Source organism: Diceros bicornis, chromosome 3, assembly GCF_020826845.1.
Source record: "Diceros bicornis minor isolate mBicDic1 chromosome 3, mDicBic1.mat.cur, whole genome shotgun sequence".
In the NCBI taxonomy this organism is placed as follows: Eukaryota; Metazoa; Chordata; class Mammalia; order Perissodactyla; family Rhinocerotidae; genus Diceros; species Diceros bicornis.
The window spans coordinates 102,845,459-102,873,379 of record NC_080742.1 but is presented as its reverse complement, the minus strand read 5'-3'; the positions used below and the strand labels follow the sequence as shown (position 1 = coordinate 102,873,379).

The 27,921-nt window shown below is 47.3% G+C and overlaps 1 protein-coding gene across 1 annotated transcript in view; it reads left to right on the top strand.

Annotated features, from left to right (window-relative positions):
* PTPRN2 (protein tyrosine phosphatase receptor type N2) overlaps positions 1–27,921 on the top strand; it is a 911,136-nt gene that overhangs the window by 35,761 nt on the left and 847,454 nt on the right. The window lies entirely within an intron of this gene.

Genomic DNA, 27,921 nt, shown 5'->3' with positions numbered 1-27,921 from the left:
TTTCTGTCATGATGATGCTCACCTCGCTTGGGGGCCCGATGCCCCGTTTGTGGAGGCGATGCTCAGGCCCAGTACATAGGAACGCCGAAAGGAGAGGGAGAGCTGATCCTTGGACAGGAATGCTGGCGCAGGCCTGGGCAGCACTGGGTAGATATCCAGCAGGATAGTTGTTGCTTTGCTGGCATTTGGACTTTCATTTTAGAAAAGAAGTTACATTTACAGTGCTTCTGGGCAGGTCAACCGCGGTGGGCTACCTGCCATTGCAGCCCAGAATTCTCAGAAGGATGATGCCAGACACCAGCTAATGCTCTGTACATTTCAGATAGCACGTGGTAACAGAAAGCCCTAGAGAAGCCAAGGAATGTCACTTTGACATTTATAACGAAAAATTTACCCTATGTCTTCAAAAGGAGAGGCAGAGAAACTGATTTATGAAGTACTTGGTGAGACAGGCACTTCGACAGTATTGTTTGCCTTGGTATTTTGTGACCATGGGGTCGGGATCAGACCTGGATTCGAATCCCAGCACCAATTACTGGCTATGCAGCCTCAGACAGATCACTTCACCTCTCTGAACCTGGATTTCCTTATCTGTAAAATGGGGATTTCTATCTTGCAGGTTGTTGTAACGATTAAATAAGGTCATTTATGAAAAGCACTTTGTGGTTGGAACTCAGTAAATACTCAATAAATGGGATATATTATCACCAGATGTCAGATGACCAACACTGGTGTAGATAGATCTAGGCCCAGAACTCTTGCTTGTTTATTCCAAATTGAAGGAAAAACTCATGAGATTTTAAGGGTGGACAAGGCATCAGTGGTGAGTAGGTATTTGAGCACCCTCAGTGTGCACAGGGAGGCCTGGGACCACCATGTCACTGCCCCAAAGCCCCAGGGTTCAGGGGCTGCCTCCATCCTGGATGAGAGATGGTGGTGCTCCAGATGTCCCTGAGTGCTGTACTTGCCAGCCCTCCTCTGGGTATGTGTGTTGGAGTGTGGGGAGGAGAGGAGCCCTCAGGAATCCCACCTTATCATAGCACAAGCCCCTCTGTTCCCTGGATGATGGAAGGCGCCTGCAACTCGGTTCCTCATCACCTGCTGAGGCCCACCCTGCAAATGTGACCTGCATTATAGACTCACAGGCAGAGCTCAAGCCTGTGCAGCATCTGAGAGCAGGGAACCCACTGTTGTCGCAGCCCCAGGGAAACTTGGCTTGCAGCCAGCTCCTCCAGTCCGAGCATGGACCAACAGTCTTCTGTTTAAGGGTGATCCTAGTGTGGTAGGAGTAGGAGGCCCTCTGCAGGGAGATGGCAGGTGACACTGAAGTGCACCCTCCAGTGTGAAGGACCAGTGAGGAAACAAGTCAGGTACCAGGTTAGCTGGGACGAGGTGCTGCTGCAGCCCTGGCCCATGAGCATTCCCAGACCACAACGGAGGCCAGGTGCCTGTGGTGCAGCAGTTACACACGGGCCCTGGTCCCAACCATGCCAAACCTAAGTTCGAATTTTTACCCAGCTGACGGCTCAGCAGTGAGCTCTCCTAGGTGCCAGGAGCAGATGATGCAGATAGACGGAGGTGGGCTCTGCACAGACAGAGGGAGGTGGACCTGGGTGGGTGGAGGGGTCTCTGCACAGGCAGACAGAGGTGGCTCTGCATAGACGGATGAAAGTGCATGGACACACGGAGATGGCTTTGCCCTGAACCTGGAACTGAAGGAGCCGTTCCCATTCCAGTCCAAGTGTCATAGTCTGTGCCCACCCTCTTCCTTCTCAGGAGGGCACCCCTTGGAGAGGCCTTTTCTTCTCTGTCCTAGAGGTTGGAGCTGAGTCCACACCTAGATCCTCAGTCAGAGATGAGTTCTATGGGACTCACCCTAGGGCCTGCTGTTGAGACCGTGTGGGGAGATGGGATCATGTGCTTGGGCCGGGTTCAGTGTAACGACGTGTGGAGATGAGCTGCTCACATTTCTTTCTCTGTGGAAATAAAACACTTGCTTTTATTTATTTAAAACACTTGCTTTTATTTATTTATTTTTTAAATTTTTTTGTGAGGAAGATCAGCCCTGAGCTAACATCCGTGCCAATCCTCCTCTTTTTGCTGAGGAAGACCGGCTCTGAGCTAACATCTATTGCCAATCTTCCTCCTTTTTTTTTTCCTCCAAAGCCCCAGTAGATAGCCGTACGTCATAGTTGCACATCTTTCTAGTTGCTCTATGTGTGACGCGGCCTCAGCATGGCTGGACAAGCAGTGCGTCGGTGCGCGCTGGGGATCCAAACCCGGGCTGCCAGTAGCAGAGCGCGTGCACTTAACCGCTAAGCCATGGGGCCGGCCCAAACACTTGCTTTTAAAGGAGCGACTTTAAGGATATCTAAAAGGCAGGCAGCAGTAACCTTGCCAGTCTTGGGGGTAAATCTATGTTAATTAAATGCACACAACCAATATTACTATTACTTCTGGCTAAAGGCACTTAAAATGTGAATAAGACAAATTGTAAATCCACACTTTAGTGCATTTAAATATAAATTTCAAAAGATTCTCGGGCTCATTTGAATTCGTAGTCATATTTTTAGATGAGATTTGGAGAAATAGTTCATGGGAAAATGTGCAATTGACTTGTTCGTTATAATTGTGGAAAATTATAGCTGACATCCGGAGCATTATTTTCCATGGAACATTTTTGAATTGGTAATTTAGTTCCCTCAGAGCTTTGAGAGGGGGAAGTGTGATGATCCCCAAGCTGAAAAGACGACCTGCAAGGGTTGAGGCTGCTTCCCCGCCAGCAGGTCACGGGGCCCAGTTTGGGAGTGAGACTCAAGGGACCAGGCGCCCGACCTCCTGCCCCCGGCTGTGTGAGTTGGGAGTTTGCTCATCTGCGAAAGGGGATGAAATGCCGAGTTCACGTAATTGTTGTTTGAAGCACGAGATGACGTAACTAGCACATTGAACTTGGGGCCGGCAGTAGTCGGTGTTCACAGATGTAGCAACCTTGACTTAACCAGGCCCAGCCCCTGCCTTTCTGCCCTGTGTCCTCCCGTTGGGACCATGCAGTGGACATAGGCGTGTCACGAAGGGGTTCAGAATAGCAGTGGGCCAGACTCAGCGTCTGTCTCTGAGGTGGAGCACCTGCTCTGGCCTCACTGCTTATGGAACAGTGACATTCATCTGTGGAATTCCAGGGAGCACTGCAAAGCATGAGAGATGCTGCTTATGGAATCAGTCACATCTGTTAATTGAAACAGATATGTGTGAATTACACTAGCCACCTTGAAGATAGTGGAATCATGAAACGTGAAACATTGTACTTGTTCTCTGGAAACTTGCAATTATACCCTAATTGGTAATGTGAACACATGAAACAGATTTGCGATTGTCCATTAATGGATTTCTACAGGATGACTTCAACACAGCAATGAGCTAAGTTGTTAGGAGGGAAACCACTGAAAATAAATGTTTATAATTGTGCTCATCAATTACTTGGTAAACAAAAGAAGAATCTTGAAAACAGTTTCAAAATGAGGTGCAATTCACAGCCCTGGCTGTGTGCCTTGTGAAGCATGAGAAGAAAGCAACTCACACGGGGCTTCCTAAAAAATTAGTACTGATTCTAGAACTGCCTATGCTGTGGTGTTTAGCCACTGTCCAAACCAGAATTTCTCCATTGCCCCAGGGAGAGTATGGAGTTCCCATGGCATTTTACTCCTTCAGTTCTTGGAAAGACAGAGTTTTGCTTCTAAAGCTAGAAGAAATAAATTATGAGCAAAACCAATATTTTCTCTCACCAGCTCTAAAATGATGGCTTTTCAGCATTTTGAAAAGCAGTTCTGCCACTGGAATTTGAAACAACAAATTAAATTTATGAGGTCAAGGTGAAACTACCAAATATTACAAGGAAAGGAACACTCATAAATAAAAATGAAGAAGAGAGAGTCATTTATCAGGGAGTGAAATAAGGAAATAAGCTGAGAGTGCTGGCGAGGTAAATTGGTAATAGAAGGGTAATATAGCCCAATATTCAGATTTCTATGCAAGAAATAGAGTTTGGTAGAAGAGCCCAGAACAACTGGTTGCTTTCCTGAGAGGGTGTGGCCTGGTGTTCTCTGTCTGTCTTCCAGGGACGCAGTTTGCCCTTCCCTGCCCTACTTGCTCCTGAGGGTGGTGTGTGTGTCCTGTGGCGACTCCCTTGCTATCTGGCCCCGTGGTTCATTGGCGATGGGAGCCCAGCAGGCGTTGAGGGAAGGAGGAAGGATGTCTGGGGTTTCTTCCTCTGGCTCCCTCTCAGCTGGCCTTGTCCTTGGGCTGAGGTCACTGCCCCCTGCAGTCTCTTGCTGTGTGACTCTGGAGTTCCTTTGTCTTCAGGGACCTCTGATGCTAACAGCCCCTTTGCTGTCAATGTGGAACTCCTGCATAGCCGTCGTGTTCCTTACACCTTCCACACACCCTTGTAAGTACTCCCTTTATTAAACCCTCTCCAAAGGATCTTAATTTGACTGAGCCATCTGTCTTAGTCTGTTTGGGTTGTCATAGCAAAATACCACAGATTGGGCAGCTTAAATAGCAGACATTTATTTCTCACAGTTCTGGGGGCTCTAAGTCCAAGATCAAGGCACCAGCAGATCTGGTGTTGATGAGAGGTCTCTTCCTGGCTTGCAGATGGTCAACTCGCTGTGTCCTCACATGGCAGAGAGAGAGAGAGAGAGAAAGCAAGCTCTCACTTCTCTTCTTGCAAGGGCACTAATGCCATCATGGGGGCTCCACCCTCATGACCTTGTAACCTCCCAGAGGCCTCCCTGTCCTAACACGGATTTTGGGGGACATAAGCATGCTGTCCACAGCACCACCTGTCTCCACCTGTGTCCCTGACTGACGGGACGTTTGCTCAGTTCTTTTCCCAAATTCCGTCTCAGGTGATGGTGGAGCTGGAGTCCATCATGAGTCGACTGTGCCCACTTGGTCTCATAGGTACCTGGAACCCCAGCAGGCTCACTTAGTTTCTTCTTATTGTTGGCTTGTTTTCTTGAAAATGACACCAACTTTATGAACACAGTCAAAGCCTGAAATCTAAAATCTTCAATTTCGTTTGGTAAGCCTCTATTTATCCAGCCCTGTCTAGACCCTGAGCTGGGGTGAAGACTTTCAGCAAAGCTTAAAGAGCATTTCAGACCTTTTTATTTTAATTTTCATGTTGTCAAATTTCTTTATTATTTTAAGTGATCAGATTGATGAAATTTTGGGCATTGCATCGCAAATAACCACAACAAAACTTGATTGGGGCCTGGGCTGGGTAGTTGTTTTGAAAGGTCCTAACTTTTTGGGTGTGAGCAAAAATTTTATTTTAATTGTTTATCTTACCTACTATGGAACTGACATTTCAGAATATTTATTTTTGAAGTAATTTTTTCTGATATAAAAATAACACAAACTCACAGTGGAAAATTCAGACATTCTGTAAAGAATGAAGAAAAGAGAACCAATATCTCCAAGTATAGCTGCTGTATTAAGATTTGCTATATTTCTTTCCAGTCTTTTCTTTTCTTTTTTTGTGAGGAAGATTGGCCCTGGGCTAACATCTGTGCCCATCTTCTCTACTTTATATGGGACGCCACCACAGCATGGCTCGATAAGCTGTGTGTAGGTCCGCGTCTGGGATCCGAACCTGCGAACCCCGGGCTGCCAAAGTGGAGTGTGCGAACTTAACCACTACGCCACTGGGCCAGCCCCTCTTTCCAGTCCTTTTTGTAATGCCTGATTTAAAAAAAACATGGTTGAGGACACATTTGACATACAAATGTGTATCCTGCGTTTTTCACTTTGCATTGTGAGTAATTGAAAAACTCTTCATAACCTCATTTTTAATGGTTGCCTAATGACTGTTTTCATATGTTTTGAATAAATAACCACCTGAATGCCACGGGAAGGAGTCATCTATGCCATGATCTGATCCCGAGGGAAGCCCTAATCCCTCCTCTGGCTTTCTCTCTTTTTTAATGTGCATTTGACAAGTAGTTCAGCCACAGAAAGGAAGATTTCAAGTACAATTATGTATTGGGAGAAAGGTAACAGCATAGATGCAAAGCCCCACACTGTCTCTTGGCGCTCACCTTCCTCAGCGCACAGATTCTCCCAACGACCCATGAGGTAGGTGTCATTGAGTCCCATTTCACAGAAAGGAAAACTGAGGCTCAGTCAGTGTAAGTAACTTGCCCAGCTTCTCACAGCTGGAAGGGGATGGAGCAGGGATTTAAATTAGGTCCATTTGGTGCAAAGCCCATGGTTTTCCACTGTACTGTGTTGCCGAGAGTATCAGAGATCAGAGCTACTTCTTTCTTTGGCAAGATTGTGGAAGGAATGTGATATGCCTTTGCTACAGGGTAACTTGGAGCTTAAACACTTCCCTAGATTATGTGAGTAAGAGCCACAGGAAGAAAAACCCTGGAAACCTGACCTTTCCAGGTTGAGAAATTGTTGGAGTGATAATGCAGGAGAGACAGACACTTCAGAGGGGGCTTGTCAGTCTCTCAGATCTCTAAGGATGTGTGGAGTGCTCAGCTCTGAGAGGGAGCTCTGTTCTATGCTGACAAGTCCCGCTTGCTAATGATGTTCATTCTTTCTTTATGAACCCCTTGAAGTGAAACTTTCTGTGGCTCACCCTATTATCCGACCTCTGTCATGCCCTTCCTCCCTGACCGTGCAGGGTAGGAGAAACGAATGTATTGTCTCTATTGATCTACCAACACATCTTTGTTGATAAGCTGCCTGAAGCTGTGAAGTGTATGAAGAATGTCTTGTCTTCAGAGAATTTACAGCACAGTTGAGATCAAACATTGTGTTGGGAAGGTGACCAGTGATGTTAAGCACTGTTAGTTTTGGCGTGGATGGTGAGGGCCAACTTGGCAGAGAACTGTGTCCTGGGAAGGGGTGTGGTGGCTGGCCTGAGAAGCAACTCTCCTGCAGGTGAGCTTGGGGAGAGCTCTCAGAAGGCTCTAGGAGTGTGAGGGAAGCAGGATGGGTGGAGCCACTTTCAGAGGTCCAGCAGCAAGTTCTGGAACATCCGTCACAGCATAGAGCTGTGCCTGACCAGAGCCCAGGGGCTGGGTGGTTATGACCCCAACCAGGCACTGGACACCCAGGGACGGGCAGGGCACAGCCTCTCTGGGCATCTCTGGGCAAGGCATCCCTACAACAAGGGCCATCAGCTGGATGAGACAGGGCAGCCAAGTTCCATGCAGCTGGGGCAGGTGTGCCGGTTCCGTAAAGCTGGGATGTAGGCAATGGGAGGTTTATCCCTACTATTAGTGCTTGTGTTTTTGTTATGTTCACTCACTGTCCATATCTTGAGAGGGAATGCCTGAGACTTGTTGTAGATAGCCCATCAGGGCACCTTGGAGAGCTTGGTAAATGCTTTGTGGTGGAGAAAACGATGTCCATGATAGCTGAGAGCTTTCACGATCGATTGGCTGATTGATTGATTGATTTGTTCCCCATTGCTTGAATCCTTGCGAGCCCTTGGGCTCTAGGAGCTCCCGTGGTGTCTACGTGATGGAAAGCAGAAGGGTTGGAGTGAGGATGGGCTCTTGGAGAAGTCTGATCAGCATAGCTTAGTCTACAGAGAGAACCTTGTGGTGCTGTAGGGAAACCCTGACCCCAATTTCTCAGGACAGGGGACAGTAGTGGCACCTCTGGGAATGGACCGACGCCAGTCCAGCTCCTGCCCTTCACTAACAGGTCATCACTCCCACGCCCAGCTCAGGCCATCTTGATGTTGGTGGGATGCAAAGGGCCGTTCTTGGACAGTTGTCTCTAGGATGTTTCTCTTACCTGCAGGCCAAGAGTGACCTCAAATGTGGAGAGTCCTCTGGTTATCTCAATTCTTGACTGATTGGCTACTGCGAGATACTCACTTCAGGCAGATGCCCTGATCTCATATGCTCCTCTCTGAAGAAGATGCATCAAGGAGTGATGAATATTACCCTAATTATGGATTTTATTAGATGATGAGCTGGCATCTCAAGACCAGCTCCCACAGCTCTGGTATTTCAGGGGATTCGAGAATCAGTTTATTTTGTAACAAAAACTAGGGAAGGGCCTGTTTCTCAAGCTTGCATTGTTACTGGAAATAGTTAACTAATGAAACTTGTCATTAATTGCTTGTCTCTCATAGTGGTGCAGCGTCACAGAACGATGGAAAATCCAAGTCATTTCTGTTCTGTTTTCTAGCATTTTCTCCCTAAATCTGTTTTACTTTAAATTAGTACTTTAGCTTGGCTCCAGGATGAGAGCTAGTCACTAGCTGGGTGGAGAAAGGGCGAGCAGGAGGGACCCAGACTTGTGAGCACTCGGAGGTAACCGGGAGCATCAGGAGCATTAGTGCACGCCAGGGCATGACCACGTGTCCAGAGGCTTCCAGAGTGGAAACTGTGTTCCTTGTACACATTTAACACACACATGTTCAAGTAGTATCATAAACAATGAATTAAAGTTTTGAAATATACTTTGGTGTGTCTAAAGGCAGTATTTGTTTATTTTATTTTTGCCACATTCCATGCTATTTCTCTAATCATATATCATATCCTAGGTTTTCAGGGTTTAGAATAATGACTTTATTTTTGTTTTTTCTTGTTTTTTACTCATACATTGTTTTTTCTCCCTCTTTTTAAAATCAAAACTTAATACAAAAGTAATTTTGTCTTAACGTAAGTCCACCACACTCCAAATTCCAAGATGCAGGCAGGCACTCAGTGAAGGCTTGTTGAATGCACTAAGTGAATCTCGCAGCTCACCCTTCCTGTTTCCCGTGATGATTTAGCATTGATTGTTTTGATGACAGTGGGGCATGTTACCCAAGTGCTCTGACAGCCCTGTTTAGCATTTTGGGTTTTCTCTTTGAAACCATAGGAGTGTATTGGGCGGGCTCAGCCATGATTCTGAAGGCACTGCTTTCATCTCAAGGTGTCAGTTATGGGACACCTTCCTGGAATAGGCGTGGATCTCAGAGACTGACAGTAAAAAATGAGATTCGGCTAGAAGATAGAGAATGCAGTTCTGCGCAAGGAGCTGAGAATCCTCTCCTTTCAGGGGAGCGTGAGCCTCACTGAGGGCATGAGCTGATCCTGAAGCTGTCTGCTGTCTGTCGCCTCCTTTCTCTGAAGAGCTTTTGTAAACATGGAGTCCCAGTTTGTGGATTAACACGTCCCTTTTTCCTTCTGACGTTGTTGTGTGCGTGCAGTTTTCAGTGTAGCGTACACCTACTCTAAGAACAGAATAAGCATGTTTATGTTATCAGTGACGTGGAAAGACCCAGACTGCTTTGGTTTTTGCCTTCCCTGTTCTCATAAGTGAACAACCACCCCGAACACTGGGCTTCTCAGACCTGGGTGGATATTTAGGCAGCAAGTTTCTAAGGCTGAGTTCAAGCTTCCAGATGATTCTGAAGGGGGCAGGGATGATGCCGTTTGCCTGATGGTGTTAGCTGCCGACATGTATATGAGTATGCATATATTTGTATAAAAATGGTATAAAATTTGCTACTGCATAACTGTATTCCTTAATTATCAGGGGGTGGGGCAGCAGTGTGGTAGAATTGAGGCTGGTGTTTTATAATTGTTTTCATGTGATACAAATTTCTTAAGTTATTTCTCCAAAGGTGATATTTTAGTGGCTCAGGGGTTTTATTTTTTCCTAAATTCTCTAAGGGCTGTGCACCTCTTGGCCAGGAGAGTTTATTTTTATCTGCTGCTTTCCAGGACATTGTTTATGAAATGTAGGTTTCTGCTCACCCACAGCACACTCTGTTTGCTTTGTCTGAAGTCTTGAACAGTGTCTTCCTTTGTGCCTCTGTGAGTGTGAGGAGGCTGGACCTGGGGAGCCGCGACCATCTGGGGAGCTGCGACCGCGTGCGTCCATACCCTGGGCTCACGGGTTTGAAGTTGGCCCGCAGACTTGAATCTGGATGGCGTCAGGGACTTTTTCCTGCCCCTGTTGTTAGTTCATGGGGCATTTGCAGCCAGTGAGTATGAGCTAGACTGTTAAGAGTGAAATGTGACTTGAAAGGGGTGACGTCAAGAAGAACACTTCCCTGGAGAGTTCCGGAGATGGCAGCGCCATAGCACTGGAGTAATGGAGCATGGCTTGAAAGCTGTTATCTAGAGTACCCTGGTGTGAAAAGAGCTTGTAATTCGCTGTGTCACGTATGCTTCTGGACAGCCATGGGGCTACTGTAACTTGGGACCTTCCATGGGAATACCTGAGCTGTACTGGCCATGCTGCTGCTTGGGTTTCTCTTGTTTGGAACAGTCTTGTTTTTGTTTGTTATTGGCCTTTTGGTGACAAGCTAGAGTTTGTGTGAGTTTCTCATTGATGGGCTTATCGTTCAGTGGGAATGCCACTGTAATCAGAAGAGAGGACTCAGTTTACCACTGTTCTTTGAGGAAAAATGAGAGAGAAATGAGCTCTGTCTGCAACTATAAAGTTACTTATGGGGTTTCCTTTATGTTTTTCCTTCTTAAAATTTTAAAAAATTGGTATACAGAACAACTCCAAGTTCTTTGACTTCTTGATTCTATTGCCATCACTCAAGGAAATAATAGTGCTTAAATTACAAAGACTGGATTATAAATATCTTGTATATATGTGTAAAGTTAGTTGTTCCTTTGTGTTTTTCCCCTGCCTCCAACAATGCTCTCACACACGCACCCACACATATGCACACACGCACATGTGCCCACACACATATGTTTTGAGGTGACTTGACCGGTCCATCACCCGACTACCACCATCATACCCAAACTATTCTGAATGAATGCTGTCTTCAGGAACCATAAGGGGAACTACATGACCCTGGATCTCTTGCCTTTTCCCTCAAAAAGGGGGAGGAAGAGGGAGTTTTGATGGTAAAATATATCTCAGGAGTGTTTTCCTTTTCCTTTGCTACCAACTCTTCTTGGTGGGTAATGCCAACTCCAGCACTCTCTTTTTATACACTTGTGTAAGCCTGCACACACCCCTCACACACTTGCACATATGTACTCATAAACGCACACAGTCACACATACGCTCACACATGCTTGCACACACTCACAAACACTCATACTCACAACCTGTGCTCTTTTAACTGTTTCCATCATCTGCTTTCTCTTTCGACTCTTGCTGTCCACCCAGGAAAGCTCTCCCCCTCCTGTCTCCATCCACCCTTTCTCCTATCTGCCTCTTTATTTAAATTGTGAGCTGCATCAGTGCTATTCATAGCCAATAAATGTAAGAATAGTGCTGATGTTTCAAACTTGTTTCAAAGAAAAGTAAGACGTGAAGTGAGATAAAGTACAAGAATGGAATAAGCTAGCATGCTGAGCATCTGAAGTACTTCAAGTTGCCTACGAGGCTCCTGCAGAATCTCTGAGAATCGCTGTCTTCTGCCTCCTTCTATTCTATTTAAACTGGTTTTTCTTAAGTACTAGCATTAGCATTGAATCTAAATAAAAATTAATTTTGGATCCAATTTGATTATTTTTGCTTAATTATTATTGTAAAGATCTTGTTTTCCAGTAGTTTTTATTGCAGATATCTAGGTTTTTTTTTGTGTGTGTGTGAGGAAATTAGCCCTGAGCTAACATCTGTGCCCATCTTCCTCTATTTTGTACGTAGGATGCCGCCACACCGGGCTTGATGAGTGGCGTTGGTCCACACTCAGGATCCAAACCTGCAAACCCTGGGCCGCTGAAGCGGAGCATGCAAGCTTAACCACTATGCCACTGGGTCAGCCCCTGCAGATATCTAGTTTTAAGGTGTCTTTTGGATAAAACAGGCTTTGTGGGCTGCTTAGGGAACCAGTCACTAATTCCAAGTTCCAAATATCTGTCTTAACTCTATTTATTTGTCGGGGACAGTCTGTCCTAAGAATGAATCTCAGTATTTTTTCGTCTTCTCTGTTTTCCACGTTGGTTGCAACAGAAACCCAGAGCTAGAGTTTGAGTCGGGGTGTGTGTGTGTGTGTGTGTGCGTGTGCATTATGTGTGTATGTGTGCATGCGTGTGTGTGAACAGTGCTGGGGAAATTAAATGAGCTCATTCCATGTTTCTGTTCAACTCCTTACCTGCGACTTCAGCCCCCTTTTTGCCAAATGATCAGCACCCCCCAGCCTTGTCATGGAGCCCCTGAGTGGTATCAGAGTAAGTGCAAGTCTCCAAAGGCAGAGAAGCATCTCCTTTCCCTGCTTTTGCATGTTCTCACGGTGATCAGAGCTTTAGGCTTGTGCAGTTTCCCACTTCTCCCATTTGGTTCTCTTTCGTCCAGATACACAAAATACCTGAAGTAGAGAACTCAGGTAGTTCCAAAGGACTGTAGACCCTTCAAGAGAAGTGAATTTGCAGTTGTATCCAAGCGCAATGCAGTGAACATCAGTGCCCCATCCCGTATCATCTCTCAGTTATCCATTTGTGAATAATTTGTGGTGAGTTTGATATTCCTGCCGGGCTTTTCTTGGGCATTTCAACTTTGTTTCTGCTTACATAGGTAGATGCACATTTGGGAACTGCATTCACATCAGTGCAAGCAAATTTAAGTCACACGTAGCAAAACAAAATAGAAATCATTTTTTTAAGTTGGAATATTTAAAAATAAATATCCACACTGGTGCTCCTTTCCATGGATGTTAACACAGCTATTGAGCTCTTGGTGTATGCCAGGCACTGTGCTAGGAGCTGTACATGGATTATCTCTTCTAGTCTTATGTCGTAGGCCTTATTCTTATCTCTTTTCTGTCTTTGAGGAGGAGGAGATGGAGGGTGGTTCGGTAGCCCTTTGCTAGTGAGTAGGAGAGCTAAGACTTGCCCCTGGGTGTGTGTTGTCCCAGAGCCTGAGCAAGGATGAGGAGATGGAGGCCCAGAGCTGACTCTTGTCGTTTCATCCTGAGAAGCTGGTATTGCCACCCCTAATCAACCTAGAGTCCACCTGTGTAGGAGTCCTGATATTTGTACCCCCAATTCTTGGCACTCTAATCCTCATCTGTGTTCCGTCCTGGACTGCCCATGGTCAAACGTCCATCTCGCAAGTAGTTCTACATCGGGTGAAACTCAGGGATTCTCAGGTGCAAGACAGCAAAGTTACCCTATTCTTGATGACCCCAATGCCCTTTTTTTCTTGTTTTTTGGTGAAGCTCCTTAGGTCTGTATTCCCAGGGGAGAAACTGCCGACTAGCCTTAGGAGAGCAATGGATGTGGCCTGTGCTGGGTCAGCACTGTCCAAATCACGACAGCTTCTCTAGGCTGCCCAAAGCCAGGCTCCAGGGGGCTGGTCGCCTTCTGATACGCTTGAGGGGGGCAGCCTTACACCTCCTGACTCAGATTAAAGCACTAAAAACTCCCATTAAAACACGAGGTGTTACCTGGCAGGTGCTACATAGACAGCCATTAAGGTCTTCACTGCTCAATGCACACTAACTTCCTAGATGAGTCCTGTAAATGGAAATCCCCCGGATGGGGCAGGGGAGCAGATTGTTCTTGCCTGTGTCGTTTCGGCATTGAACAGCCTGCTGAGTCCCTTCTGTGTGCTGGGGACATGCACTCCTTGGGCCAGAAATGGGCTTTGAACCAACAGTGATAACACAGATACACTGGATGGCCCTGCCCTCTGCTGTCCTCTGCAGGCTCAGACCCCCAATCCTGCCCTGCACTCCTGAGGGTTCCCACCTGCCCTCCAGGCTGCAGCCTGGACCCTGGATTTTGGCAAATGTCTTCGCTCGTGTTCTAGTCTCTGGCTGAATTGGGGTCTACCCTGAGCCCCAGTGTGCTGTGTGCTTCTCCCTGCCCCTCCTGCCCCAGTCGCTGGTGGGGTCCTGTTCCTGATTCGGCTCCCATGGATCTGCCAATTGGCCACCCTCTTGACTCTGGGTTTCCCACCTCCTGCTGCCCTAGCCTTGCTGTCCCAAAGTTGTCGGTCAGCCCCTGAGCTTCTCTTCCTCCAGGCACTGTGCTGAATTTGTGTCTATTGTGAGGACAATGTGCCTGGTCCTGGCCATGACGCCGTGTCCAGGGATGTGTGAGTGGGGGTGGGAGGCCTTCCCAAGGCAGGGGGAGCATGGAGGGAGTGATGGTAAAGAGACAGCAGGGAGGAAGCACAGCATCCAGAGCAAGTGTCTTGATGAGACTTCAGGCTGCAAGGTGCTGTGGTTGGACTTGGAAAATGCTGATGGCTGAGGACAAGGTGTGTGTGGAGGCTGGGGGCCTGATTTGCACAAATGCTGAGCTTTATGCCGGGCCAGGGGGGCAGCCCAAGGTCTAGGGGCACCCTAGGGCCCTGGCTGCTGAGACCCACACTCAAAGTGGAGAGCCCACATCTCAGCCTGGGCCAGCGTGTGCCTCCTGGAGTCCGGGCTGTGCGTGCTCTGCACACGGCTGAGCAGCGGGTGAAGGATGTCCCTCAGACCCGCTTAGGATTGAGTAGACGTGGCCCAGCAAGTTCAGAGAAAGAGAGAAGATGGGGGATTGGGAGGCTCAGGGAGCAGGGCTGGGCATTGTGGACACAGGAGTGGCCACAGACGGACATTTCCTGGTAATTCCTGTGAACTGGGGAACACAATTCCCACTTCAGAGTGGAAAAAGTAAATGAGGAAGCCAGCATTGGCCCTGGAACCTCCTAAGTGCTGGAGGAATGGGGTTGGGTTAAATCCATTCCTTTACCTGTTCTTACACGTGTCCCTTGGCAAATGCTGGTTGAGGATTTAGCACATCCTGAGATTGGGCACAGCGAGACGCAGGCTGGGCCTGCCCTCGGGGACACTGTGGTCCAGCAGGGACAGACCTGCAAGCAATCGGCTCTGGGACCTAAGCGCATAGAGGGCCAAGGAACCCGCAGGGAGGCAGGCATAGGGGCAGTGGAAATGTGTTGATCGGGGTGGACGAGATCTCCAAATAATGACCCAGGTGTGGAGGGCCACGCCATCACAAGCCGTCAATGCTGGAAGGACACGGTGCGTTTGCTCCCATGCAAGAAGGTGCTCGCAGAGCGGAGTTCTCCACAGCCTGGGCTGGGTCTAAAATTGTGTGATTCCCACATGTGTGTGACGGTTCTGCGGGGGTCCTCTGATTGTTTTTTTTTTTTTTTTTTAACAAGCTGCTTGGAGCTTCTGGTGAAGTTTGTCACTAACCATGACTTGTGTCGTTAAAATTTATCTCTGTACTAAGGTTTGGGAAGGTCATTGACTATCTTGATTGTCTTAGAAAGAGAGTGACAGACCCCACTGTTTTAGTCTGCTTGGGCTGCCAGAATAAACACCACAGACGGGGGCACTTAAACAACAGACATTTATTTCTAACAGTCCTCGAGGCTGAAAGTCTGAGATTAAGGTGTCAGCAGGGCTGATTTCTCCCAACGCTTCTCTCCTTGGCATGTAGACGGCATTGTCTCCCGGTGCCCTCACATGGTTGTCCCTCTGTGAGTGTCTGCATCCTCATCTCTTCTTGTAAGGACACCAGTCACATTGGATTAGGACCTACCCTAATTATCTCTTTAAAGGCCCCATCTCCAAACATGGTCACAGTCAGGAATCCAACACATGAATTTTGGGGGACACAATTCAGCTCACAAGACAAAACAGGAAACAGAGTCAGAAAGGCTGGACAACGGAGTTAGTTTTCTAAGCCATGGTTAAGACATCCGGAAGTGAAGAACTAGGAGACGGTGGAAAGGCAGGGCCCGAGCTGAGGTGCAACCCAGTGGATTCAGAGGCTGGTAGCAGGTGGAAAGGACGGAGGGACCTCAGTACCTGTGTGTGTTGGAAAACACTTTCTTCTGTGCTGGCAGGTAGTTTTCATGAGCATTAACTCTGACTGGTTTACATCTGGGGCATCACATGGGAAAGACCCACTCTAGGCTCAGCGGGAAGGGACTGTGTTCAGTTAGCTACCTCTTCCCAGGTGTGGGGAAGGAGGGTCTGCCTGCACCGTGCAGTGATCCCCTCCCTCGATCACAGGCTGATACTGTTCCCTACCCACCCCCTCATCCCAGGGCTGGCATAGGTGTTCTGGATGACAGCCACCCACCAACTCCTGTGGGAAGTCACGTCTCTGTGTGGGTGTCTATCATGGGCCTCAGGTCAGGCCCCATTCAGGTTTCCAGAAGTGGTCTCCTCCGGGACTCAAGGACATATTCATTTCCACAAAGTGCCCTCAGTTTCAAACCTCAGAGATTGGGGCCTTCATTAGGCCCCAGGGTGTTGGGACAGGGTCTGTAGGGTAATGCATCTCACACTGTCTCCAGGAGGCCTTCTCCGGAGCTGTGACCTCTGGCTGTGGGAGACAGTGTGGGGAGGTGGAGGCTGGAGTCCAGGGTCTGGTGGGGAGCCATCAGCAGAGATGTTTGCCTGAGACTAGGGAAGAGAGGAAGGCCAATCTGCCACCTGAATGGGGCATTTTGGACAAAGCAATACTCATTATGTGTAAATGGATCTCTAAATTCCCCGTAAAACGTTTAATTACACTAAATAATAAACATTACACCTATTAACATTCACATCCCCGAGGACCTGTAGCTAAGGCTCCTCTCAGGAGGGGAAGGGAAAGAACAGAAAATGCCGCTTCCTGGGCACAGACGGCCTGGTCCAGTGGGGAAGGCCAGGCCCCATTTCCACAGAGAACCAAAGACAGCTGTAGACCAGGTGGAAGGTGAGCTTGGCCTGGAGGCAGTTCAGTCTACATCTGAGATTCCCTTCCCTCTTTCCTTTCTAAACCCAGGAAGGCCCAACAGGGTCAAACTGGTTGGTAATCCCGCCTGGCACTGGGCTCCCGGAACATGCATCCTGCAGGATTGAGTGTCTTGTTCCTGGTGCTGCCTTCTGTTATGGCCACTGCGTGCTTCCTGGCGGTTTTGTTCCACGTTGGGTGGCCATGTATTCTCCTTGGCAGATGCCAGGTTTCCAAAATAGCTAAACTTTACCCTCTGGACCACTTCCCAGAAGTAGCTTTCTTTCTGCAGAGGCATGTGCTCTGTCTGGACACTTTGCTCTGCAGTGATCTTGGAACCTGAAGCTGGAAAGGCTGTAGGCTGCCCTCCCCAACCCCAGCCGAGGCCCTGGACTAGAGATTTCTTAGTGTGGTGGGTCAGTCTGACATTTTCCTTTAAGGTCCTCGCCAATCATGAACCACAATCCACCAAGGGCTTCTTTCAGGAGGTTGCAGATGACAGGCGTTGGGTTTCCCTTTTGAAAGGCAGTTATATCCTTGCACCAGTCCTGCGAATGTCTGTTTCGGATTTTCCTGGGTGAGAAAGCTGATGTGGTTATGGAGCTTTTCTTGAGCATGCCCATTATCCTCTCACCTTCTCCCCAGCACTTCCCTCTCTGTTCACCCCTGCCCCTGACTTCCCAGGCTGGAGGCCAGCCCTCAGTCCCCTTGGGACTCTTTCTACTCCGGCTCATGTCTCTCCTTCCTCGTGATGGAACTTGGTTGAATGTTCTTCACCTTTGACCTCATTTCTCTACCACTGTGTGAGTTTCCCATGGCTGCTGTGATGAAGCACCACAGACCGGGGGCTTGAATGACAGAAAGGTACTGTCTCACAGTCTGGAGGCTGGAAGTCCGGGATCAGGGCTGGTTCCTTCTGAGGCTCTGAGGGAGAATCTTTCCAGGCCTCTCACCTGCCTCCTGGTGGTTGTGGCAGTTCTTGAGGTTCCTTGGCTAGTAGAAGCATCACCCTGATCTCTGCCGTTATCTTCATGTGTCTTCCCTGTGTGTCTGAGTCCAAATTTCCCCTTTGTAAAAGGACACAGTCATATTGGAGTAGGGCCCACCCTAATGACCTCGTCATAACTAATTACATCTGCAATGACCCAGTTTCCAAATAAGCTCACATTCTGAGGTGCTGGGGGTTAGGACTTCACCCTGTGAGTTTTAGGGGGACACAGTTCAGCCTGTTAACACCCCCAGCTTTCTTCTTACTCCTCAGTGAACTGGTTTGATTTCTCATCACTCCACTGGAGAATCACTTTTAAAGACCATGCCAGTTTTTCTTTGGCCAATCTCTTGGTCTCTCCCTGCCCAATCTGCCTGGCCTTCTGCTGCCTTCCACCCTGCTCCTGCCTCCTGCTTCTGAGACCCTGGATACCACACTTGGCTGCTCCTGGTGTCACCCTGGCCTCTCCTAGTTCATTCTTTCCTGTGATGTCTCTTCCTAGATCCCCAGACTCACATCCCGCCCCCTGCATTCTTTTCTCGCTCTTCTGAGACCTCATTTTCTAGTTTTCAAGACACTGGAAGCCACCTTCATGCTGAAAACTCCCAAATCTAAATGTTGTCTCATCCTCTCATTTAAGTCCTTGGTTATTCTTGGATATTTCCACTTGTGGGTCTCACTTGATCATCTCAAACTCAACACATTCAAGGGGAACCTATCGTTCATCCCTGCTCAATGGCACCTCTCTTCTCTCAGTCTGCTTGTCTGTTGCCAGTGGAGTCAAATCATGTAGAAGTGAAGAATTAGGCTGGCTAGAAGGAAGATCTTGGAATGATGAGCAGTGTCACACAGAAGGAAAGCACATGTCCACATGATCAACTGGGAAAGATACTGAATTTTGTGGACAGAGCTAATCCATTGGGTGGCTCCACTAATTTGCTAGGGCCAGCTCTGTCATGTACACCACTTGCTCTGCTCAGTTCACGTCCACAAATTGCATCTCTCTCCAGCTAGACCCATCTTGTCAAAGCACTCTTGGTCATGGGGGGCTTGTTAAAGGAGAGTAATTCCTTGTAGATCCACAATGGTGTGTGCACACCCTCCTGCACAGTAAGCTATTCTGATGCTGACTGCCTTTCTAATCCATTACCCACCACGTCATTCCTGACAAATGGCTTGCAAATTGATTTTGGAATTGTTATTGCTTCAGTATTTTGCTGGGTACTAATCCTGTTAAATTCAGAAGCAGAGAGGAAGAACTATTTGGTAGAAATGACTGTACTGGCTGCAAGCAGGAGACCTGGTTCTGCATCTAGCTCACCACCTAACTGTGGGGTCTTGGACAAGTCACTTACCCCTGGAGTCAGTCTAGACGCTCTCTTAGGACCTTCTGGGCACTAACTTTGGACCACTAGTCTAGTGGTTATAGCATAAGACATGTTTTTTGTCAAAACCATAATATGTTTAGTTGATTCACAAGAATACATCTTCCTGGGGTAGGGCCTGGGCTGTTTGCCACCATATTTCCTGTCCTAGCCCAATGCTTGAGACAGAGTAGATACTCAGTAGATATCTGCTGTATGAATGAATGAGATAATTTTTGTGTTCCCTCTTGGAAGGGAGTAGGTGACAAATATTGTTAATCCATTTCTCCCTGAGGGCAGTGTAGTTGAGCCCAGGAGGGTCACTTTTAGCCTTCGTCATTCAGAGAGAGAAGCCCGTGGTTATCCTCTCAGCTGCGGAGCACCCCTAAGTTGTGTGGCAAGAACCCCATCTATATGACACCTGCCTGTCTGAAATCTGCGTCAGAACTGATGTACACATTGTGTTTAGCGGCCAGTGGGTTCCTAACTGTTAACAGTAGGAGAGAAATTACATAGGGAGGACCAGGTCTTCCATCTGGAGGTGCTCAGCAGGCAAACAGTTCATGCTCTGGCTCCACAGACTCTTTCGCCCAACCATAATACTTCCAGCATAAAGACTCCAGTATGCTGGGCTGTGGAGGGCACACATTAGTTTATGACAACTTTTGTCTGGACTTGAGAGGGTCAGAGACCTGTAGAATTTTGTAACTAGATGTAACTTTAGAAATCATGTTCCATTTACAGATGAGAAGTCCAGAGATTAGGACAGTCAGATGAATTGTGTGCATCATGCAGCTGGTAAGGTACCAGCCAGGATCAGAACCCAGATTCCTGGAAGGGCGAGGCTGTTCCAGCTCCCATTCTGGAGGCTCCAGCGTCTACGGTTCTGAGTAGCTCCCACGGAAGAAAACCACATAATAGGATCATGGCTTTAATAGTTGGAACTGCACAGTAGGAAAGATGAGAGGAACTTGGTTGAATTCTCTTTCTGTGTTTGAGCTGAGTGAAATCTTAGGTGAAAAGAGCAGCAAGTCATCCTGGATCTATGTGGGGCCTTCTGGTTTGCACAGCCTTTGCACACGTACCCTCACCCATTCCTCTGTCGACCTTGTGACACTGGAGAGGCTGGGGTCATGGTTCTCGTTTCCAGGTGGGGAACCAGGTTGGGTCCTGTGGGACCTGAGGAGGGAATTAGGAGTTTCTGGCACTGTGCTATTCTCTCATTCTTTGTATTTTTGTTCCTGTTGGTTATACATGTTTTAAAATCCAGGAGCTATAGCTTAAAAAAAAAAAAACATGGAAGTGCTACTTTAAATGGTATTATCACTATCACACAAAACAATTAAAGGCTCTTCAGAGTTTAGGGCAATGGAAAATCAGAATTGGAACTGCTGCTGCTACTGACAGAAGGGCCCCTTCTTGTAAGAATCTGCTCCACTGGGTTTTCACGTGAAGGATCCTCTGGCTGAAGGTAAAGGGCCTGCTTCAAGCATCCAGGAAAGATTGATTTGGAAACAGTTTGCTGAGAGTGTGAATTATTTTAAATTGTAGCAGTGATGAAAACAGAAAGACACACCACCTAGATTGACATGAATAATACTTTTCATGAAGGAGTAAATTGTTAGGCTCTTTAAATTTCAGTGCTGAAAAGGCATTTCATGATAATTTAATCCAACTCTTCCTTCTCTCAGACCCTCCCACCTTCTCTTCCACTTCCATTCCATAAGAGGCTGGGTGAGACCCAGGCCACTGAAGGGTCTTAAGACCCCAATTGCACTTTCCTTAGGGGGTTGGAACCCTTTGATCTCCATGCCATGCTGTCCTTGGTAGGTGGGGGCAAGGGTCAATGTCACGGCTGGAAATGTGTTCTTTTCTTGGCTTTGTTGTTGTTTTGTGAAAAGAAATGTCAAAGTTGAGTTGGGGACAGCCCAGGCGTTTTAAAAATCATCCTATACTGCCTCAGAAAAGCTCATTCCATTGAGTTGTTTTCTCAGGACTCCTGTCCTACCTAGGATGTGTGTGCTTGGCAGAGTGGTGATTATACCGACAGGAAAAGCTGGTTTCAGTCTAATGATAGGTAAAGTTGGAAAATACAATGAGACCAGATGGTTTAATTTGCAGAGTACTACTACACTGGCACAGCATGCAAACTAGAGAACTCAAAGGCAAGAGGAGGTATGTGGGTACCTTCTTCCTTCTCAGGTGAGTTACTCTCCTGCTTGGCAGCTTGGGCCAGGAGAAAGTCCTCACATTTATGAGGAAACATATCAGCAGCGTTGGGGAAAGAGCCCCCTTTTCTCCCCTGGGGACAGTGTGTGTCCACTAGATTCTTGAATGCTTTTAGGGCTAAGTTCCAGAATCATCCAGACCAACAGACAGACTGGTCCACATAAGACCACCAGAGCCACCAGTGCAACGCAGAGACCATGTGTAGCCCAGTACCCACACCACCCCATGACTCTGCCAACAGGCCTGGCCTGGAAGAAGCCTGGGACTTCTGACCCAGCTTAGCACCTCTTCACTTATTTATAGACCAGTTCTGCTCTCGGCCTGGAAAAGGAATTCAGCTGTCTTGGCTAACTGAGATAACTCTGAATCATCATCCGAGGAGTGGATGCACTGGCTGGCAGAGCAGTGTCAGTGCTGAGGGGCTTCTTATAATGCTTTCTCCTTCTTCCCACTTGAAAGCCAAAGTAGCCCCAAGGTTTGAAATGACTTTTAAACTCAAGAAGTTCCTGGAACCAGTGAAGGCACCCATGTGCCATTTGGCATGAGATGCCATTCTCTGTGATGGTTTGGGGACAGATTATTGCCACAAGATGATGAATATCATGGAGTCCCAGGTCTGTGTTTAATCAGCTCTGACCTTTGACACTGACCATGGAGGAAGGTGCTGTGCCAGCTTGCCCTGCTTAGGGCTTCTCTCTGGCTGGTTGTACTGTTTGTCTCTAAGTGCAATGTGCTCATTTCTCCTTGGTTCATGCTGTTTCAGTAGGTTGGAGTTTTGCTTTCACTCCTTTGTTGATGCACATCCTACCCTCTTTTCAAGGTGCAGCTTCACTCTTATCTTTTCAGCCTCTGAGGGGAATTTTGGCCTATCTTGACTTTGTCGTTTTCTTAATTTCTGCGTCATTTGGCACCCGAGCTGCAAAACTTGGCCTTTGCCGTGTCGTGTCTTCATGTCCCTAACAATGTCACTCTTGTTTTTGGTGTGTGTGCCCTCTTCTCCCTACTTGTGCTGGGCACATGGTAGCCTCGTATGCTCTCCTTGCTGAGTGGCTGCCGAGATTGCTGGGTGGCCCGCTCAGAATGTAGGCCTGTGGTTTGCCTTCTACATTGCATTCCAAAGGGTGGAAGTTTTTTCTGGAAAAGCGAGCGCCAATCGTAGAAGCATGAGGATATGTGATATTGACAGCTTCAAGGCCAGGAACTTTCTATCCTATGGCTTGCAGGAAGGGTGGATGTTGTGACGCTTCCTCCGTCTTCACCTTGCTTCCTGCCTTCACCTGCTGGGTAGAATTTTACTTTAAAAGCAGATACGGAAGGAAGCTGGTCTGATATGTTTCCTTTCCCACCCCATTAAATCCCCAGCTTCCCCATTACTATTGATTTATTCAGTAAGTATTGACAGAGCTCTAACTGTTGTGTAGACACCACAGTAGTAACTAGGATACACCAAGCTCTTGCCCTCTGGAGTCTTTTTTTTTTTGCTGAGGAAGATTTGCCCTGAGCTAAAATCTGTGCCAATCTTCCTCTATTTTGTATGTGGCTTGCCCCCACAGCATGGCCGATGGCAAGTGGTGTAGGTCCACACCCGGGAACCAAACCTGGACTGCTGAAGCAGAGCGTGTCAAATTTAACTACTAGACCATGGGGCCAGCCTCCTGCCCTCTGCAGTCTTTTTTCTACTATGGAGGAAGCTGGTAATTAAATAATTCCAGTGCAGATGGTGTGAGCTAGGACGGGGCGTTCAGGGAGCCTTGGGACATACAGCAGGGGACCCCAGCTGGTCGGGAATAGGGAGCCCTCCAAGAGGAGTACTGTTTAATAGAGTACCTGAGAAACAAGGGGAGTTTTGCTAGGCCAAGAGAGGTCGGAGGATATTCCATGAAGTGGTTACTGAAAGCCTGCATGTGAACAAAACATGCATTTCTCAGGAACTGGACAAAGGCCTGTCTGGCTAGACTGGGGGATGAGCCTGGAGCCACCATCTATGAGGCCAGCTTTGGACTCTCTCCTAGAGGCATTGAGAATCCACTGACGGCATTTAAGCTCTAGAGTGATACGATCCCTCTTGCATTTTATAAAGATTATTCTGGCTGCTGAGTGGGACAGATTGGGAAGGAGCCAGTTTGGGGGCAGTGGGACGAGTCAGGAGTCAGAGCAGCGACCAGGTGGGACATGGTGGTGCAGAGGCAGAGAGAATGGACTAATTTAAGAGATATCCAGAAGAAAGACTGGATAAGACCTGGTGGTTGTAGGGAGTTAAGTAGAGGGTCATATTCTAGAATTTTCCATGTGTGGCTGTGTTCTACAAGGATGGTGCTGCCTCACTGCTCTGCTTTCTCCAAGGCTGGAGGGCTGCTCAGCTTTGTGTCTGTGTGCCCCTGCATGAAAGAGGAGTGGGCCCACTGGGGCAGTCCTCAACCCAAGGTGCAGGATTTGGGACATGAATGCCATCCTCCTTGTCTTCAGTTAGGATCAGACAGTGTATATCCATGTATGTCTTTTCTATCCTGGTGGCTTTTGTAAAATGGTGTTTAGACTTAACAAATTGTGGTTTACTCAAAGTCAGAATGTGGAGCTGTGTTGAGACTCCCAAGACCACCCCCAGGTTTGGTGATTTGGAAGGATTCACTGTACTCACAATTTCTTCTACTCGTGGTGACAGTTTATTACAGCAGAAGGACACAAAGCAAAATCAGCAGAGGGGGGAGGCAGAGGGAGAAGCAGAATCAGCAGAGCAAAATCAGCAGAGGGAGAAGTCGAGGAGACCAGGTGCAAGCTTGAGAACCATCTCTTGGTGGTGTCACATGGGATGTGCAAAGTCCTCCAGCAATGAGCTGTAACAGCACTCGCCACAAATGTTGTCTACAGGGAAGCTCATTAGACTCAGTGGGCGCAGCATTTTTTGGGGGGCTGGTCACATAGGCAGCCTTGGCCTGGCATATACCAAGATTCCAGACTCCCAGAAGGAAGGCAGGCATTCAGCATAAACCACACTGTTTGCACAAACTGTAGGCACGGGGAGATGCTCTTATCATTTAGGGAAACATTTATATTGCACTGTTTACCAGGCAAGCTTCCAGATGCCAGCTAGGGACCAGCCTTGCAATCAAGGCTTTCTAGGATGTTAACTCTCTATGGCTGATACAACAGATGGCAAAATAAAAATTCAAAATAATTTTGATAGCTGGAATGCTGGGACAAAGCCATTAAGAAGGAATTTAATAGCATACAGTGAAACCTTTTATGTTAAAGTTAACAAGATTGCACAAGTACAAGGTGACAGGCAAGTAGAAAGGAACATAAAATACCTGAATATTTGATTATTGGTGTGTATTGGCCCAAATGTGAGGTGACAAGTGAATGAGCTAAACCAGGCCTGGGCTCTCTGTGCAGGCCACCTTGTCCAGATTAGCCGAGTGTGGTCTCACTGTCGTCTGTGCTGTCCAGGCCACATTTAGGGTAAATGGCCAGTTTGGGGCCCTGTACTTACGTGAGTCACTGAGGACAGTGAGGTAGTGGGAGATGTGGCAGCTGTGTCCCTGAAGAACACGGGAAGGAATGGTGGGTGATGGTCCCGAGAAGGGAAGCTGCACAGTGGAAGGATAGACGCCTTCACAAGTCTGGAGACTGTCATAGCTAAGAGAGAATAGCTTCACTGTGTTGTTGCTGAGAACAGAATTGGGCCCAAAAGTGATTACAAAGAGAACTCAAACTAAGTAAGGGCAAACTTTCCATGAATTAGAGTCATTAAGCATTGAACCAGCTACCACCAAGTCAACGGCGCTCCTTATTCCTGGTAGTCTATTAAATGGAGGCTGGAGAGCTATCGCCAGGCCCTTTAGAAAGAGTGTGTGCTGCAGCCTCTCATTCATTCTCATTTATTCACATGTCCACCAACCCATCAAATATTTCTTGACCCCTTGTTCTGTGCTACGCCCAGTGCTGTGTTGGGGACTCCCAGAGCTCAGGAATCTTCTGGACTAGTAGAGGAACCCCCCCCCCCCACCTGTTATTACAGCACAGCATGACGCGTGTGTTGACAGGAGCAGGTATGAGAATGTGGTAGTGTAGAGAAGGGAATGGCCGAATTTTTGGGGTGTGAGAGGGTTAGTGAAGTCTTTGACCCTGAACTGAAGTCTGAAGTGGGAGCTTTTCCTGGGGTCCAGTGAGGAGAAAAGCATTGCAAGTCCCGGGAATAGCATGTGTGGAAGCATGGAAGGATGAGGCTGTCCAGATCTGGACACAGGGCAGGCTGGGGAGGGAGGTAGGAATGGGTGGTGACAATGGAACTGGCCAAAAGGGCCCTTTGGCTTTTTACAGAGGGCCTGGCATGTCACTGGAGGGTTCCCATCACAGGATGTGATTCATTTTGCATCGTAGAAAGTTTCTGTGGTTGCAGAGAGAACAGACTGGAAGAGAAGTGGCTTAAAGCATGGGAACTAGTTAGGAGGCTCTTGAGACAAGAGATGGTGGGGTAGGAATGGAGGTGAGAGGAGGAGGCCAAAGAGAGGCTTTCAGGAGGTGAATCCAGTGTGGGCATGGATGTAATTGGTGTGCGGGATGGGGCAACGAATAAGGAGTTCAACATTGGACCACTTAGTAGGAGGTACTTGTGCCATGGAGCTGGGCCCTGCATCTGGAACTCTTGGAAGAGTTTGGAAATGTATTTAGGAATCATTACTGATTAAGACAGTGGATATGGAGAGATAACCTGGGGAGAGTATGTAATGTAAGAGCAAGAGAAAGTCAGCAGTAAAAGTTTGGTAGACATCGATACTTCAGAGGTATGTGCCTGAAAAAAAGCAGAGGAAAAGGAATTGGGAAAGGAGATTGAGGAGTGGTTAGAGAAACAGGAGAACCAGGAAAGATAGAATCATGGAAGCCAACAAAGAGGCTTCTGAACAGAGAAGTCCGGAAAGCTGCTGATGGAAGGCCATCAGATTTCCTGTGTGGAAGCAGGGGGTGATGTGGAGAAAGCAGTTGAATTGAATGGGGAGTGGTTCTTTCTAATGTCAAGATGCTATTATTTAAAAATCAAAACCATTGGGAGGGGAAAAAATCCACATGTGCTAATTACCTCTTTGTAAAGTTGGACTCTCCTGCTTTCTCCATGAGCTGCCTTGCTCTCCACAGCCTGACTCAGCCCTCTTCCATGAGGCTCTTGCTTGCTCTTTCCACTTTTCCTGATCATCTGCAGTGTTATTATATTTTTGATGTTTATCAAAAATTATTTCGATGCAGTACTATGGGAATAAAGTTAAAATGATACAGTGTGGATGGTTTCCTTTTCTTCGGATAATTTTCTTCTCATTGGCTCATCAGAGATTTTCAGGATGAGAGAGAGCAGGTCCACGTAAGTCACCAAACCGAACACATGCCAGTAACATTTTAGGCAGGTAGATAGTTACTTTTCTGGAAGAAGTCAAGCACTTGTGAGGTATTTTTCTGTCCTATTTTGTTTTTCTTTTTTGTTTTTTTTTAAATTGTATCATATTTTAAAAGGTAAATTTTTAGAGGGGCATATCTTTTGACCTTGAAATTCTACAGAAATTGTTCCTATTTTCTTTTTAACCAAACAGATGGGGCAGATTCGTCCTCGTATGTTCTCTTTTCATAAATATTTCCAAATCATTTCATTAGCTTTAAGTGAGGAAGAAGCAAACTCAGGTAAACAGCTGCTTGTGTGTTGATGGGTGGTGTGTTTGAAAGTGCATGTGCTTCTTCTTACCTTTGTTTTCCAGTGACCAGCCTCTGAGCTTTCAGAGGCACCGAGGAAGAGGGGCGTTTGTGTCACACGTATGAGTTCTCCGCACTGAAATGATGATTCTTTTGCTAGTGAGAGCCATCATCGTCTCCTGGGGTGGGGGTGGGGGGTATGTTATGTCCCTAGGGGACACACAAACCTGAGCACAGCTGAGGCAATTCTCCTTTGTGGGCCACATAGGTTTAATTGCTTCACAAACCTCTGAGGAACACCCCCGGCCAGGCCTCACTCAGGCAAGGACTCCACAGCACCCTGCGGGTCCTCCTGATTAGCTCCACGCTGCTCTCCCGGGCTCGTCCCCGCCCAGTTCTGTCGTCTATGTGAGCCCTCTTCATTTACTAGTGTGTGTTCAAGAGATCTCACCTAAGAGCCAGCTCTAAGAATCCCAATATACCTGGGATGAGGTAAGGAAACCCTGGGAGGACAAAGGGAAAGATTAGGGCTTGTTGAGTAATCCTTCTTGGAGTCAGTCGTGGGCAGAGCATCAAGTAGTTAACGTGGTTATAACGTCTCTGTTTTATATCTGCATTGTTCAATTTAAGGTTGATTGAGGCAGAGTGCAGAGTGCTGGGCATTTTAAATATGAGCCAGACCTTTGTGGTCATCTTGGTTGATGGGCTGAGTGAGTGGGCAGTCAAAATCACGCCTTTCAAACCTGTGAAGAAATCAGGATTGTTTCCTGAACTTCTTTTATCCAGTGACTTTTATAAATCTAGTACCCGATGACTTGTAGAATTTTTCTTATTGCAAAGGCAATAACATGTTCCTCGAAGAAAGTTTAAAACACAGATAAACAAAAAGGGAAAAAAATAAAATGGCAATGTACTTCCACTGCCCAACATAGAAGACACTGGCAGGTTTTGGTGCTGCTTTTTACACCTTTCATATTTATAGCTAGCTTTT